The sequence below is a fragment of the Nycticebus coucang genome, chromosome 1, assembly GCF_027406575.1.
Source record: "Nycticebus coucang isolate mNycCou1 chromosome 1, mNycCou1.pri, whole genome shotgun sequence".
NCBI classification, from domain to species: domain Eukaryota; kingdom Metazoa; phylum Chordata; class Mammalia; order Primates; family Lorisidae; genus Nycticebus; species Nycticebus coucang.
Genome location: NC_069780.1, coordinates 178,013,927 through 178,031,224, shown reverse-complemented (window position 1 = coordinate 178,031,224; position 17,298 = coordinate 178,013,927). Strand labels below are relative to the sequence as shown.

General features: G+C 32.7%; 1 protein-coding gene across 2 annotated transcripts in view; it reads right to left on the bottom strand.

Annotated features, from left to right (window-relative positions):
* The window catches only part of CDH12 (cadherin 12), a 439,546-nt gene that overhangs the window by 229,611 nt on the left and 192,637 nt on the right, over positions 1–17,298 (bottom strand). The window lies entirely within an intron of this gene.

Sequence of the window (17,298 nt, the reverse complement as noted above, 5' to 3'; positions counted from 1 at the left end):
AGGAGGGAACCATTAAAGGGATGTTACTGCATTAAAAAGGCCTATTTTGCAACATAATTTATTTAATCAAAAGTGTTAAATGAAACCTTCAGTTCTTTTCTCTTGTTTTTTGTTATTTTCTCCAACTCTCTGATTATGAAATCTTAACACCTAGAAAGTTGAAAAAATGCACAGGGAATACTTGCATCTCAGACATCCCACCAGTTACCTACTAATCTACTCTCTTTATCACATAGATCGCATCTCCATTCTCTCATCCATCTCTCTCTTTTCATCCTGTTTTGATGCATTATGGAGATCAGCACAAAAGTCCTGCCCCAAATACATCAACAGGATTGTAAATTTGAACATTTATGTCTAGTTCCTTTGTATCCCTTTGGAAATAAAATTTTCATGAAGCAAAATGCACAAATCTCAAGTGTACTTTTTGCTTCATTTTAAATGATTATCACAAGAGAAATAACTTAACTCATAAATATATATTTTTAAAAGGCCCTCTAAATGTCTTGAAAACAGAAATCAGTGACCTGATTCCAGTGGAAAACAAGGTAAAGTAACTCAGAAAACAGTCTTTTTTCATTTGAAAAGAAAAGAGAGATGTGGGATACTAACAAGTTCTCATTTATAAACTCTAGAGCATCTCAATTTAACAGACTGTGAATGAGTTAGCCAATATTAGCCAGATAATTATTAGAAATTCTGATTATCCTTTCATATTCACAAATGGTTATAATTAATTCCATATGCACAATATTTCTTATTATATAGAAAAATAAAATTAAGCTAATTTTTTGAAATTCAGCATATATATGATTCATTGTTTTATAGAATAAAATAAGGTGCACATTAATAGCAATAAAGAGCAGAGACAAAGAGAAAGAAAGTATCATTGTGACGTTCTATCAAATTAGAGTCACTCAAATTGTGGTCCAAGAATACATAGAAAAGGAACATAGTCTTACAGGTTTACAAATTGTTTTTAACCTAAGATGTTATAGAGGCTTTTCAAAGAGTATTAATTCTTATAAATATATATTATTCTAAGTAACAAAAGTGTATTTATAAATATTAACATAGTAATATGTATTCTTTTAACTAATGTGATATACATTACTTTTTTTTCAGATTCTATTCACGATGTTTTAAATTATTCCCACTCATTTTGGTACAGCCATCTGATTTCAGCATCTTTGTTTTTATATTTAAAATCTCATTCCAGTTAATGGATAACGCCAGAGAAAATGTTAAACTTCACAGTGCCTGTAACTATTTGGGCTATGACTTAAAATTTGACTATAAGTGCTGCTCTCTTGTAAACAATTCAGCTATGAATGAATTCTGTTTCTCTTAATTATATTAACAGAAAAGAAGCTTTGAAAATATTTTAAATTACATAAATATCCTTTTGCAAATAAGATTTTTGTGCATTTGTATTAGTAATTAATATTAAAGCACAAATACAGCAACATTAAATAGAACCTCAACCGTCTATCTATGGTTCCATCTTTGCTCTTTGGCACGACACTCCTGTAAACTAACATCATCATTAAATTAATTAAGGTATTTAAAATAAATGTATTCATTTTGTGAATTTGTATTTACTTCAAAATTTACCCTGTCTATTTGTATAAGACTATAAGCATAAGGATTTATACTTGGTTAAGTGGAATATTGAAAAAATATGTTAGTAATAAGAAGGTACAACATTGGATTTTCTTTTAAAAGTTTCTGTTCATTTACCTAAGTATAAGGAAAATTGCTTAGAATGATAGGAAGAAATATTTTCGTCCTCCAATTTTTTTTTTGTTTACAAAGTGCTGGGAAGCTTAGGGAGTTTCAAGTGTAAAATCAAGAAGCAGATAAATGTTCTTTGAACTTAGGAATTTCAAATTATAAATTTTAACCATACTATTAAAGATATTCAACACACTGGGTATTGCTTTTGCTTTCAAATTTATCTAAATATATGAGTTAGGGAAAAGCTCAGTGCAAAAGGAATGACTTTATGAACTGGATCCATTTTGCCAACAGCTCAAAAGAATATATGGTAATTTTGTGAAAATTCCAAGAAAATTTCTTCTGTGTGATCCAAGTAGATTATAAAACAAACCAACCAAACAAATAAAAAGCCCCCTCAAATCCTGTATTTAGATAAAATTAAAATGTTTTCTTTGCATGTTGACATAAAAATAAATTAAATTCAGTTGTTGCTACTTTTCATTTTCCAATTTTTTTTTCTAATTTAAATATGAGTTTTGGAGAGATTAATGATTCAGAGGAAACATGAAAATATGTTAAACTTTTGAACTAAAAATGAATTTGATGAATGTAAAGTGCTTAAGAGGATTATATTTTTTAGGGGAATTTATCATGTTATAATAGCTTACAGGAGATCACATCCAATATTTTGTAAATTAACTAATGGGAAATATTTAAAATTAGTTATTCAGTGCCACTTGATTCGGGCAAATTCAGGTAATGAGAATAAAGTACACATCCTTTTTAAGTATCAATTTGATATTGAAGAAATGATAATTACCATAATGTTGGATATTATAATTATTTAATTCAAAATGAAAATAATATGAATTGAGAATAAGATGAAATAAAATGAAAATCCTCATCATCTTTTTACTTAGAGATAACTTATTTTATTATTTTTATGTATTTCATTTACATAAATATATAAATGCATGTAACTATAAAGGCAAACATATACATACGGATTATTCATATACGATTATATATAATTCTGTGATTTTATATCTGTATATACCCAAATATGCATGATGTAAGAAACTGAGCTCATACTTTTCAATAATACCATATTCATTTTAAAGTATCATTTGAAATTCTTCAAAATTATTTTTTTTAAATATCTGCATCATATATATTCAATGAAGTTGATTAATCCATTGGGTAATGTCAATCCTTTTATAAACAATGTACAATGAACATGTACACTTGTGTGCATGCATGCATATGTATATTTTTGTAGATTTTTTTTCCCCATTTATTTCCCTAAAATAAAAAGGTAACTATCAGCTGGGTGCCCGTAGCTCAGTGGTTAGGGTGCCGGCCATATGAACTAGGGCTGGTGGGTTTGAACCTGGCCTGGGCTTGCTTAAAAAAAGAAAAAATAGCCTGGTGTGTGGTGGGCCCCTGTTGTCCCAGCTACTAGAGAGGTTGAGGCAAGAGAATCACTTGTGCCCAAGAGTTTGAGGCTGTTGTGAGCTATGACACCATAGCAATCTACAGAGGGCAAAAAAGTGAGATGCTGTCTCAATAATAATAATAAAAAAAGGTAACTATCAAGATAAAAATACAATAATTTTTATGAATATTGAAGAATGTCAAATCTTGAATGATTACAAAATATTATCTCTATAGATAGACTTGTACTCTTAAATCTTCAAGCAATAGAATTCAGGCTGAGCTGACACTTGTATAGCAGCTCTTAGTTTCATTTGCATAAAGGAAGAAAGGCTTCAGAAGAATTCACATGCTTCCTCTCATGTTTGGGTTGTGTTAACTAGAAAAAAAATCACATGATGCCATTTTATACAATCATTTTAAGCTACACATACAGCAAGCTAATAATTCCGCAAAAAATAAATTTTGTTATAAAAATTTACAAATAACAGCCAGAATATTCCTTATTCCATTTACTAAATATAAGCTATTTCTAAGTAGGTACTGATTACATTTACTGGTTGACACTGCCAAATCCAATAACACCATCTTTTAGTATTGACACTTAAATTAAAATTACTCCTGGAAATGAGTTCTATAAGTGATGGATGTAGAAACAGACAGTGTCCAGGCAGTTGTTTTATGGAAATGGTGTTGTTATGTTCTGGCATTTTCTAAATCATCTCAGATAGTGCATGAAAATGAGATGCTGAAAGAGGCTTAAAAAGACTCAGAGGACCAGCTTCAGAGAGTAAGTCAATCTTGAATTCCAGCACTTAAAAGTTTTGAGAAAGCTAATTGAAAATTAAATGTTTACTAGAATCTCTCTGATTATATTTTAAAAACTGCTACACACAAAAGAAGGAATTTATTTTTATTTTCTCTGGGTTGAAAAGTGCATGTAAAATGAAAAAAAAGCACTTTTCATATCACTTTGATTTTATATTCATTTGCCATTTGCCAAGATAGGGGGTGTTTGCCAGGAATGAGACAGCATGGGGTGTGTTGAGAGAAAAAACTGCTGATTTTGAAGTGTGAACACCAAAAATTATGTTCAATAATTACTAATCCATATCTGAGTAAGTGTGTTTTTATGTGAGTCTGATATATACATGTACTATACAAATGTCATCAATTTATCAGCTTACTGCTAAATGTAAACACTTAACATAAAAACTACCTCTTTATGTAGTCCCTAATTCTTAGAATTAGACATATTTCCTAGAGAGAGATGGAGAATAACAACCTTGGACAATTACCACGTATGGTTTTATGAGGTAATTAGGACGGTGGTTATGAGAAGGTTAAAAAATAAAAAGGTATTTCAAATCATTTTTCAAGGAATTTTAAAAAAATACGATTTTAATATATTTTTTGCTTATAAAATGATATTTAAGACCCTAGTTTCTTTATCCTTTATCCTTCTATCCTCTATCCTTAAAAAAGATATTTCCCTCTTTTTCTATTGACTTATCCTCTGGGGGTTATAATATGTTTACTCATTTTTTTTTTTTTTTTTAAGCAGGGGAGTTGTCTTTTGTTTTCTGAGAAGAAAGTTTATGAGATTAAGCAAAAATCAGAAAATAGGAAAATTCATAAATCACAAACACATTACCAGTGAAATTTCTTATTTGGTGGCCAACCCTGCAAATTACTAATCATGAACTCATAAGTGCTATATATACTGTTCTACAACCTATTTTTTAGATTCTATTGTAAATATTTTTCCCTATCAATAAATATGAATTTATAGCATATTTAAATTGATCACGAATACTTTAGTCACATTTATATGTGAAAGTGTTAAATAAAAGAGTATACTTTATTATAATTCTGAATGATATTTGTTGACTTGCAAACTCCACACAGCTTTCCTTGTCCCAATAGAATTGTAGTGCCATTGCTTCTACACGATCAGTGAAACATTAGTCCAAGTGGTATGTATCTTTGGTTTTGAATTTAGTTCAATCATAGGTTGTAGTTCCTGATCTCCATTTTCTAAAATCATAGCACTAAGACATCACATGCTCTTTCTTCCCCACAGTTTTCATGGTCTATATTTTAAAGAATCTGTCCTAAAGGAATTTGTGAATTCAGTCTCTTTTTATATGTCAGCCTTATGGTTAATATTATGTGTTAACTTGACTGGGCCATGAGTTTCCCGGAGACTTGACCAAGGATTATTCTGGTTGTGTCTGTGATGGAGTTTCTGAATCAGAGTAATACTTGAAGCAATAGACTGAGTAAAATGGATGACCCTCCCTATTGTGGGTGGAACACCTCTACTCTGCTCAGGGTAGGAATAGAACACAGAGGCAAACTCTTCTGTGAGCAGGGCGAACTTCTCCTGCCTGACTGCCTTTGAGCTTGAACATTCATTTGAAAATCATTTTTTTTTTTTTTAATTTCCCTTTTGCCTTTGGACTTGTAAAACCTAACTTCTTCCTGGGACTTAAAACTGCTAGTCTTTGGGCTGGATCTATTCTCTTGTGTCTCCAGCTTGCTGAGTGCATCTCTTGCAACTAATCAGCCTCCATAATCATGTGAGCCAATTCCTCAACAAAATTCTTTATACGTCTCTGTCAGTGCCTACGTTTTGTCTGTGTCTATATCTGCGTCTGTCTCTATATCTATGTCTGTATCTGTCTCTATGTCTGTGTCTATATCTGTCTCTATGTCTATGTCTGTATCTGTCTCTATGTCTATGCTTATGTCTGTGTCTGTCTCTGTGTCTATATCTGTGTCTATGTCTGTGTCTGTGTCTGTCTCTGTGTCTATATCTGTGTCTATGTCTGTGTCTATGTCTGTGTCTGTCTCTGTGCTATATCTGTGTCTGTGTCTATGTCTATATCTATCAACATTCTATTGGTTCTGTTTCTCTGGAGAATCTTTACCAATTTAAAAGACCTCCAAGATTTTAGCTTAGTTGATGCTAAAACATTAAAAAAAATAAAAATACTTACACTGTTTTTATAATATTTATAAGAATGTAAATACTTTTGTTCCATTGTAAAATAGTACCAAATACTTGTGTGATTACTATTTTTTTTTTTTTTTAGTTTTTTAGTTTTATTTTGCAGATGGACCTGGGTGAGATGAATGGAAAGAGTGAAAAGGAAGAAATGTGCTGGACTATTTGTTTTCATGTTAACTCTGTCACAAGACTATAAGCTCTTTCAAGCAGTGGACATGTTTCCTGTTTGATTTGTCCTTTCTACAGCCTCCAAGATGTAGATGGTGATTATGAAATTCTGATTTACAATTTGTTGTAGTGAATAGAAAATCTAGTTCCTCTATCCTTCTGTTCCTCTGGGCTCTCTTTTTCTTTGTTTATTACTATGTATTTATATCCTGGTCAGAGACTCAGAGGAAGGAATAGAAGAATCATCCTTTATACCTCACTGTTCTGGGCTATTTACTGTCCTCTTTCAACTTAGCAGTAGCTAAGTTGAAATACCATTTTCTTCTCATATGCTTAAACTCACTCCACTCCTCACGCCCAGCATCTACTCTTCACACTACTTACCTCCTTCTGGGAGGCCTCTTTCTTCCTAATCCAAACAACAGTAGCTCAACAATTGTCAACCTGGAACTTTTCTCTATTCATCTACTTGTTTGGAAACAATATTTCTTGGATATATTTTCTTCTATTTTAGTTTGCTATTTTGTTTGCTGACCCCAATCTCATATGAGATAACTGGTATAACTGCTTAGGAATGGATCTATGACAGAGCCATTCTTGAGACAAAATCTCAAGAGAATGCCTTTATTTTATCCTTATGTATTATTGTCTAGTTATGTTATTTTTAACTTGGAAATAATTTCTCTTCATATTTTTCAAGGCATTAAACATTTTCTTCTAAATCAATTTATTCGTTGTCTTCTACAAACCAAAGATCAGCTTGATGTCTGATTATATTTTCTTTGTAGGTATAGACCCTCTTTTGTTTCCTTTTTATTTTCCTTTTCTTGTTTTTATCTAGGTATTCTAATTATTTAGAACACTATCTCCAAGTAATTGTTTATTTGTATTTGCGTATTTAATATCATCTCCATTTGTGAGTTTACATATGTTGATGTTTCTTTTTGGGGGTTAGACATTCAGGAATTTTTTTCAATTCAGAAACTATTTTCCTTCAGCACTCAGGAATTTTCATGTATGTTTATTTTCATGATTATTTCCTATCCTGTTTTCTATGCTTTTTATCTAGAATTCGCACTTGAAAGTTTAGACCATGTGTGCCTTCCCTATATCATATGTACTTTGCCAAATTATTTATTTCCATTTTTATTAGTCTATTTTTTGAATAATAAGTTAATATTACAATTATTTATTGATATGCTTTTCACTTTCAAAGGTAATATACACGAACATGCTTGTGTGCACATATTCATACTCTAGAAACATTAATTTCTAGGATTTCTTAAAGTGTTTTGTTAAAAATAATCACATTCATATTTTGTAAAAAGGGTTTTCTTAGGGTAGTGCCTGTGGCTCAGTGAGTAGGGTGCTGGTCCCATATACTGAGGGTGGTGAGTTCAAACCCAACCCTGGCCAAACTGTAACAATAAAAAAAATTAAAAAAAAAAAAAAAAAGGGTTTTCTTGAATTTTTTTGAGGACTCTAGTTTGTGTGTGTGTGTTTTCTTTAAATTCTCTGTTCCTTCAGGATTATGGTTTTGTTTTGGAATTTGACTTTCAGAAATTCACGTGATGGGCTTTCCTCCAATAACTAATGACTCTAACTTGTTCCTTCATATTTAAGGAGAGTAATCTTACATGAAGTTTTGAGTTTTTGAGATGGGTTTATTTACTCAAATTTTGTCCTAGGATGAATGGAAGGTGAATCAATCATTTCTTTTATTTTCAGATATTTTATTGGAGTGTTCTAATCAGATTGTTGTTCCCAAACTTCTCTAATTAGAGATTATCTACAGATTTTCTGTTAAAAATTATTTCTCTATTATTTACAATCTTGTCCTTTTTACCTTTTTTTTCCACGCATTGTCACGAATACTACAGAAATTCTGTATATAGACAATTAATTTCTGTTTTTGCCTGGCGTGTCTTATTCTTTTTCTTGGTAATCACTGCCAATTCTGTGCCACTTTGAGAGTTGTAAGCCCTGCATTTGGATTTATGTCTTCACTTTTCTTAGCTACAGGAGTATACACAGTTAGACAGTAACTAATTGACTTGTCATAATCTTTTTCAGGGAATGAGATCTCTATTCTGAAATTGACTGGAACAAGAAACTTCCTGAAATGTCTTCTATGTCTTTATTGCTCTGTCTTTTTATTTATTTATTTATTTTATTAAATCATAGCTGTGTACATTAATGTGATCATGGGGCACCATACACTAGTTTCATAGACCGTTTGACACATTTCCATCACACTGGTTAACACAGCCTTCCTGGCATTTTCCTAGTTATTGTGTTAAGACATTTACATCCTCTTTTGTTCAAACATGCCTGGGCAAATTGGTCGCACACAAGTCCGCCCTGCTTAATACAGAGATCCTTATAGCAGGAGCTACAGAATCTTCTGAAAGCCAGTTCTAGGCGCACTTCACATGAGAGGGGAATGTTCTTTTACAGGGCATTCTCAGTATATTTTGGTGTGATAATATACTGAGGTGTGGGCCTTTTTGAAATAGATTTCTATTCTTTTAAATAGAAGGTGAAATATTTCCAGATGATAAATAGCTCTGGGTCTGTTACCTAGGCAGGGGACCTCTCAACTCACATTGGGCTGTTAAAGGGAATTCCTAACCTTGTAAATGCAAAATTCATTGTCAGTTTTAAAATCTATGATAATAAAGCATGTAGAATGGTTCAGTAATGTAGTTCAGCTGTTATCACTCCAAATCTGAAGTAATATTGTGACTTTATTTTTATGCAGGATTCACTTAGATGACCTGGGTGAAATGAATATAAGAAATTTTTATGTGAATTCCTATGGTTGAAATAATTTCATTATATACAAAACAAACTACTTTTGCTAGATTCTTCTTGGTGAACATAAAAAATACTTAGTGCTTTCTTTTTTGTAGTTGGTCAGTTTCTACTTAATTCTGCTCTCGAGGGCATCACAGTGGTCATTATATTTTTAAATACAAAACCATTAGATTATCTTTAAGTTATTGGTTATAGACAGAAGACCACCAGACCCAAACATGACACTGAGTAATGTTATAATGCAAATTTGTCTCCTTCTGAAGCCACTGAATGCCCAAGAATATTTGACATTCTATCCCGCTCCACTCTCCTGAGGGGACTCATTTGTTCCCAGCTTAATTGTTGCCATGTGAGCAAGAAGAGGAACACTGCTTTGCAAGGTTAGGAATTCCCTTTAACAGCCCAATGTGAGTTGAGAGGTCCCCTGCCTAGGTAACAGACCCAGAGCTATTTATCATCTGGAATTATTTCACCTTCTATTTAAGAGAATAGAAATCTATTTCAAAAAGGCTCACACCTCCCTGGAGGTTTGCAAAGGAAGAACAGAGAAGAACAAAGACTATTTGCAATGCTATGGAGCAAAAAAGCTACGTGCTAGGATATATTATACATCCGATTAAAGAAAAAAATGGACTATTCCCCTCTTGTTGCCTTTCCTCTTTCTTTTTCTCCTTGAAAATGGCATATATGGTTGCATATAAGAGGCATCTTAACTACTTTCTCAGATTGTCGTATTTACAACATTAGGTTATCCAGATGATATACTAACATTTGAGAATGTCATAATATATTAATAGGATCTTCTGTAATGGTCGAAGAGGTTATTGGCTTGGGGCCAGAATTTGGAAGAAAAAAATATGGATAAAGAAGATTAAAATAATGCCTTTCCTATGTTTCCAAAACTATAAAATATTCTTCACAAACATGGGTTTTAAGTAACCAACATTCTTGTACAATGAACTATTTTTATCCTGTTTCCAGTAATGGAAACTTCAGTTTTGGATAAAAGTGATTTTTTTTTTCCTCAGATAATGTAGTTATTTTTTAAGAATGTTATAGAAATGTATATGATTTAGTTTAGATTTCAAGTATATGCAATAATGGTCAGTATAATAAGACCACATTATTATAGTTAGATATCATTTTTTAATTTGTTATTGCTACTTATTTTTCATTTTATTAATTTTAATATTAGCCCTTACCGAATATTATATACTGTGTTACACAAGTTGTAGACTTTAACTTCAGACTAACCAGTGATACGCTAGCATGAGAAACATGACAATAAAATCATTTTAATTCTAATAGTCCAAAGAGAAAAATATAATTTCCAAAAGCTATATGTCCTGTACTAATTCATTTATATATTCATTTAATAATTAAGCACATGAACCAAAATCTTAACTCTAAAGTAAAACAAAGTCTACTCTAACTCCTTTCTTCTAGTCCTTACAATGATACTTCTTTGTATTCACATTTTATTTCTCTCTTCATGTCATAATTTTTATTTTTATTTTTTAAATACCACTTTATTTGATAACATATTCCCTTGCTACATAAAACTCAAAAATTAATAAGGTAAATATAATGTGTATATAAAAACTAAATTTACATTAAAATTCTGCATCCTTTTGGTACATCTAATACATACATAACTTATGGATAAGTAAATATACATATCTTGGGGATATAGCAATTTTTAATATATTTCATATACCCATATTTTCTAACTGCAATGCAGACCAACTGACTCTTCAAATAAGCAATTCAGTGCATCAGCTCTATCAGGTGCCAAATATCTCTTAGTAATACATCTCAAAAACACCTTTTGTTCCAGGGAAGAACGAGAGAGACATTCAAGGTTCTAGAGGTATTATCAACAGTTGTAAGCATCTGGGTTTCTGTCCAAAACAGACTTTCATTAACCTTTCCTTCAGCCCCAGGACTTTTTTATCAGATTAGAAAACTTGAGTCTTAGTTTTCCCGTATTATTTTCTTCCTAATAATGAAAAAGGAAATGAATATCTGATAGCTATGATTAAGCCTTTTAGTTGTTCTTAATAGGCCTATTTTATATCAATGAGTGCACAGTTACCTAAATGTTTGTGTACTTAGGGGAAAGCATTTGTGAAGAGTTTATGAACTCTTTGGGTAGTTAATATCCCTTTGCATGTTCATTCAAGGAGAGGTATCAGAGTTTAATAACCACTGCAGCGTGTTCGCCATCTCTTTTCCAAGTGACCTAGTAATCAACAGAAAGTCAAAACAATTTCCTGAGCAAATCCTTTGCCACAAACTTGTATAAATAATCATCTAAAGACAGCTAGACAAAAATCAACCACACAGCAAATTAAATCCAGAAATTGCTATCTGCCTCACCTATTTCATCTATTACTTGTGCCTGGAAAGGTAAATAAACAGCAGAGAGTAGAATATCTCAAAGAGAGAGAGTGATTCCCCCCCTTATATAATGCCACAACAAGTTATTTTGATTATGAGGATATGAACTTGGCTCTTTCATACCAGAAAAATACTTGGAGTAGGTTATTAATGAGGAAAAAATGATGTTTTCCTAACTTGAGAAGCCTATGAAGAAATGTGGGATATCAATGAACATTCTAAGAAATATCACATTTTTCCCCAAACAGAAAACCAGAAGTAGATAAAAGTAAGCCAGGAGGAAAAACTCCTAAGATACCGATGTAAGCACTGCAAAGAGGTCTGCAGGCACAGAGGTGGAAGAGCTCACTTTTAAGAAGGAGACAAAAATTAAACTTTCAATTTTCTGAATGACTGAAGTTTGATGAAACACCCTCCACTTCCAAGAGTTTCATCGACACTTCAAAAACTTGTGGATTTAAAAAATATACGTATTAAGGTTTGAGTTTCATATTTGGATTTACGTAAGGTGAACAGAAGGAGACAACTGCAGAAGAAGAAACAAGAGATTTGTTCTATGAGTAGAAAGTGGAAGAAATGTAAGAATCTCCGTGACCCAGCAGGAGGAAGGAGAGATAACCTGAGAAGAAATGGTGGGAAATTAAAAAGAAAGACATGGAAGAGACACAAAACACACGAGAGACAAAGATAGCATGAAAATTATGTTCTGCCTGCCTGGAAGAACTTAGATTCTCCCAGTCTGGTGAAGTGTTGAGAACACTTTTACAGGCCAGGCTTGGTGGCTCATACCTGTAATCCTAGCACTCTGGGAGGCTGAGGAGGATGAGCTCAGGAGTTTGAGACCAGCCTGAGCAAAAGCGAGACCCCATCTCTACTAAAAGTAGAAAGACTTTGCCGGGTGTGGTGGGGTACTCCTATAGTCCCAACTACTCAGGAGGCTGAGGCAGGAGAATTGCTTGGGTCCAGGAGTTTGAAGTTGCCACGAGCTATGATGCCACATACTCTACCCTGGGTGACAGAGTGAGACTCTGTCTCAAAAAATAAAAAAAATTAAAAAGACTGGACATGGTGGTTCATGCCTGTAATCCTAGCACTCTGGGAGGCTGAGGTGGGTGGATTGGGAGGCTGACGTCCTGGCAGCCAGCCAGCACTGAACCATGGAAGCAGCTTTATTTGTAAAGTATCTTTAACAAGGTAAATCTTAACACCTGGGGGTAAGGATTAATATTAAAGAGGAAAATCTGGGTACATGCTGATAATAAGTATGTAGGGGCTCGTGACCTTTGGCAGGTGAAAACAATGTTGTTAAAGGAAGAGAAATAGTTGGGTGGGGGTGTTCCCTGAACACTTCCCCAGCTGTGAGGGGCCCTGCCACCTCACAGACCATACCCCACAAGAATCCTAATAATGTCTATATATTTGAGGAAGGGCCAGAGTTTACTAAAGATTGTATGTTGTAGCCATTTGAAGGTGCTTTGCTTGTGAGAAGATGACTAAAGAAGGCTTAAGAATTTTGATCAAGAAGGAAAGAGATAAGGAAGAGATAGGAAAGAAGAGAAAGAAAAAAGAAAATGGGGGATGGAGTGAGGGGGGGAAAGAAAAAAATTAGTAGAAGAAAAAACAAGATATCAAAAAAACGATTATTTAAGAAAATAAATTATTTTTCTTCAATACATAAAACTAATGAGTACACACAGTATGCCTAAATTGAGAAATAAAATAAATATATATTTTCTAATGGTAATTTTTTAATTCATTAGTAAAACCTTACAAAACAGTTTATATTATTATCATAAAAGTGAGTGAGATGTGTAGTATCAAAGGACCTTTTCCTTTTAAATCAGTTAATTGATTCCATTGGGTGGATTCAATATATTTTCCATTGAATGGATTCAATGGTGTGTTTTAATCAGACTTTCCCCTGTGCTTTCAGATGAGCTTCTTTATCAGCAGGTAGAATGACTCTATCTCTTGACTAAAACGAGGTGGTATCTTTTCCCAAACACAAATCCACAGGTTGTTATAGACACTGCCTTCTTTTATCCCCCCTTCCTCTGTTGCCTTTGCATTACTTACCCAGATAATAATAACTATGTTAAAACTGAGAATATATTTAAGACGTAAATTATTACATTGTTTTCATAGAACTTGCACCAAGATGGTATTGTCCTAGGAATGGAGAGGAAAATACATTTTTTTCCCCCAATGAAACTTGTCCTAGATACCACCCACCCTATCAGGGACCTTTGTCATACCCTTAAATGGGAGCTTATTTAGTTGAAAGATGTGTTCAATTAAGAATATTTGACAATAGATATCTATTGCTATCAAATCCCTTTGTTTAATCGTATTCTTCCTCTGGCTAATGCACGCTTCCTCTCCTGTGCTACTCAATTACTTATTATTTATATCATTTGTTTCAGATTTATAGCTGTGTTAATCTAACTACAGAGTTGAAAGATTCCAACCTCCCCCTCAGGGATTAGGGATTAGATTCATTTGATCATAGTGATTTATGTGTTTCCAGCAGATTAAATGCAGGATACATTATTCCTGCTCAGTAAATGGATTACTGGATCAATGAATGAATACACCAATGACTGCTGACTGCATTCACGCACATATACCAAGTCATTATTGAAGAAGTTTTTATATATATATATATATATTTTTAACATATAGGAAGTACATGATATGAAATGAGCTAAAATACATGAACATGAGCACAAAATATTTGTGGGTTAGAATCTCAAGCTCATCACTTCTTGTGTGTTATTGTGTACTTTACTAAACTTCTCTGGACCTCAGAATTTTCATGGGTAAAATATGGATTATAATATTTATATCACAAATTTGAGGGATACTATACAGACTCTGGCTTTATAGTATTTGTCTCCCTTCATTTCTCTCCCTTTATATCCAAACAAGCACAGTATAGCCATATTTGTCTATATGTCAATTTATATAAATGTGTTTAAGAAAATGAACTGGATTTTTAATTATGACAGAAAATCCTATCTAGCGTCTATTTTTTGCTTGGCATTTTTCTAATAATTTTACATATCTAAAATCACTTTATTACCCAGAAAAACCCTCTGAGGACATCCCCAATATTAATATCTTATTTTTTTGATACAGAAATTGAGGTGAAAGCAGGCTAACTTGGCTCAAAATGCAAATAGAAAGATAGAGAGCTGAGATTCAAACCAGGAAATCTAACTCCATGTGTCTTTGTGACCAGCAGTTAAACCAAATCATCTCACTTTAATTTGATAATAAAATACCTCTCTCTCTCTTTTTTTTTTTTTTTCTTAACTATTGAAACTACCTTGAGAGAGAGAGAAAGAGAAAAAAAGAAAAAACGACTAATGGAATCTTTGGTTAGAGAATTGGATCAGCATCAGATATAAATTATCCAAGATTTCATTTTGTGACATTAATTTATTTGAGCAAAAGTGGATTTGCTTTATGATGAATGCATTAATAAAAATAATTTCATTCAAAAATACATTGGCGGCACCTGTGGCTCAGTCGGTAGGGCGCCAGCCCCATATACGGAGGTGGTGGGTTCAAACCCGGCCCCGGCCAAACTGCAACAAAAAAATAGCCGGGTGTTGTGGTGGGTGCCTGTAGTCCCAGCTAGTCGGGAGGCTGAGGCATGAGAATCGCTTAAACCCAGGAGTTGGAGGTTGCTGTGTGATGCCACAGTACTCTACCGAGGGCCATAAAGTGAGACTCTGTCTCTACAAAAAAAAAAAAAAAAAATACATTGGCCCACACATTAGTAATTGCACTAGGCCCTAGGACGGAGAACACTACCTTGCACTTGCTCCCAAGGAGACAGGAATACGATTTTTTCAATGAAGACATTTCCCACCCACTAAGGTTGTGCACGTTTTTATGCCATAGTTTGTTTTGAAAGATATAAAATCCATTACATTAAAAGCATAATGGAGTAACTCCATTTAATTAGAGAAAGTCATTAAAATGTCTACTTTGTTTTTACAATGAACTAAAAGCCACATAAATAGATACATGCATGTGTATGAGGATGTTTATATACGTTTTATGAGAGAAAAAAAGGGGAGGAGATACTATTTGTATTTTCTTGTGCTCACACAAGCACATTTTTGCAAAATGAATTCAAAGCCATGTAGGTATACATAATATAAAACAATGTTCTTAACAACGCAATCAGAAATTACAGCGTCTGCTTATTTTTAAGGGTGGTTTGAAGGTGACCTACTTTTGTCCCATCATTATTGTGAAGATTGCTTGGTGTATTAAGCATGAAGCCACCTCACAAAGTCTTTTGTTTCCTTTCTTCATTCTATAGTAACCATTCTCAGTGGATTTTTAAAGTATAATATCATAAATGCAAATAAAAAATGAATATAAGGTAATAAGCAGCTGACTTTGTTTGGATACGATTCCAGTTGTTTTTTGTCAAATTTACTACTAAGTATTCATATCTCTCAGTCTTTTATCCTATTTCATAAATGTTGTCTGCATGATAATTTATAAGTTATAAATTTATATATTAAATCATAAATGTTATCTGCATAATTTATATATTATGTATTCATTTTCTGCCCAAAAGTATGAAAATAAGCATACTCTTAATGCTAAATATCAATGTGTTAATGAGAAAGATTAATAGTGACTTTTCTGTATAAGAAATGTAGGAAGTTACACCTTCTTTCTAAATACAGGTTACCTAGAGTTTTTTTTTTTTTTTTTTTTAACTCTCATTATAAACAAATTAAGTAAAGAATCATTCTCAGAGTTCACTTATTTCCTGCTAGGACTAATGGATTCTCAAGAAACCTCCAAGGGGACAATAGTTCCCCTTTGTCTTTAAAAGAAAAGAAAAATTAAAGGCTGTCACTGATGCTAAACCTTAAACTTTACTGCTTTTAGCAAGTATACACTATTCGATGTCTGACTGAAATAAATTGATTTCAGGAAGTTACATTTTTAAAAGTCAGATTGTTTTTCTTAAACATGAGCTTCAGGATTATGAAAGCAGGTGTGTAATTTGACATTGGTTGAGAGCTTCAGTAATAAACCTTCTCAACTTGGGTTGATTTTCAGAAGAAACTGAATTTATTTATTATTAATGTTCTCTTAATAAGTCATGGAATTATGGGCACATATGTGTTTGTAACACGTTTTTCTAAAACATATGCATGGATGTTATTGATTGTAAAATTGCACTGTTTGCAAGAATAAAAAAAGAATGTGCTTAGTAATCTCCCATTGCTTTTTACAATGACTCTTTGTGTATCATTGATTGCTGATTGAGATAAATTATAGACAGAATTTCTGAGACTAATTTCTGAGTTCAATTATGCGTCAATGCATTATTTTTAGATCATAACCTTGAGCAAATACCCATGTTGTAAAGTCCTAATACAGAGGCGCAGCTTCTGTATGCAATGATTTTCAAATGGTGGGCCATCAGGGGATCTTAAGTGTACTGTGACAATTTTTAAAGATCATTAATTAAGTTATTTTTGAAAGAAGTTCAAAGCATATTCTTTTTTTTTTTTTTGATCAACATAATTTAAGTGTGTTGTAAAAGTTTAACTACAGGTTGAAGTTTGCCATGAGATGAAAAAGGTTGAAAAACACTTATCTAGAAGTTAAGGACATACCCCAGATCACATCTTACAGTAAAAAAAAAAAAAAAAAGGAACTTCTAAAAGAGCAAGGAAAATCCCCTGATATTAACAATCTGAATGATC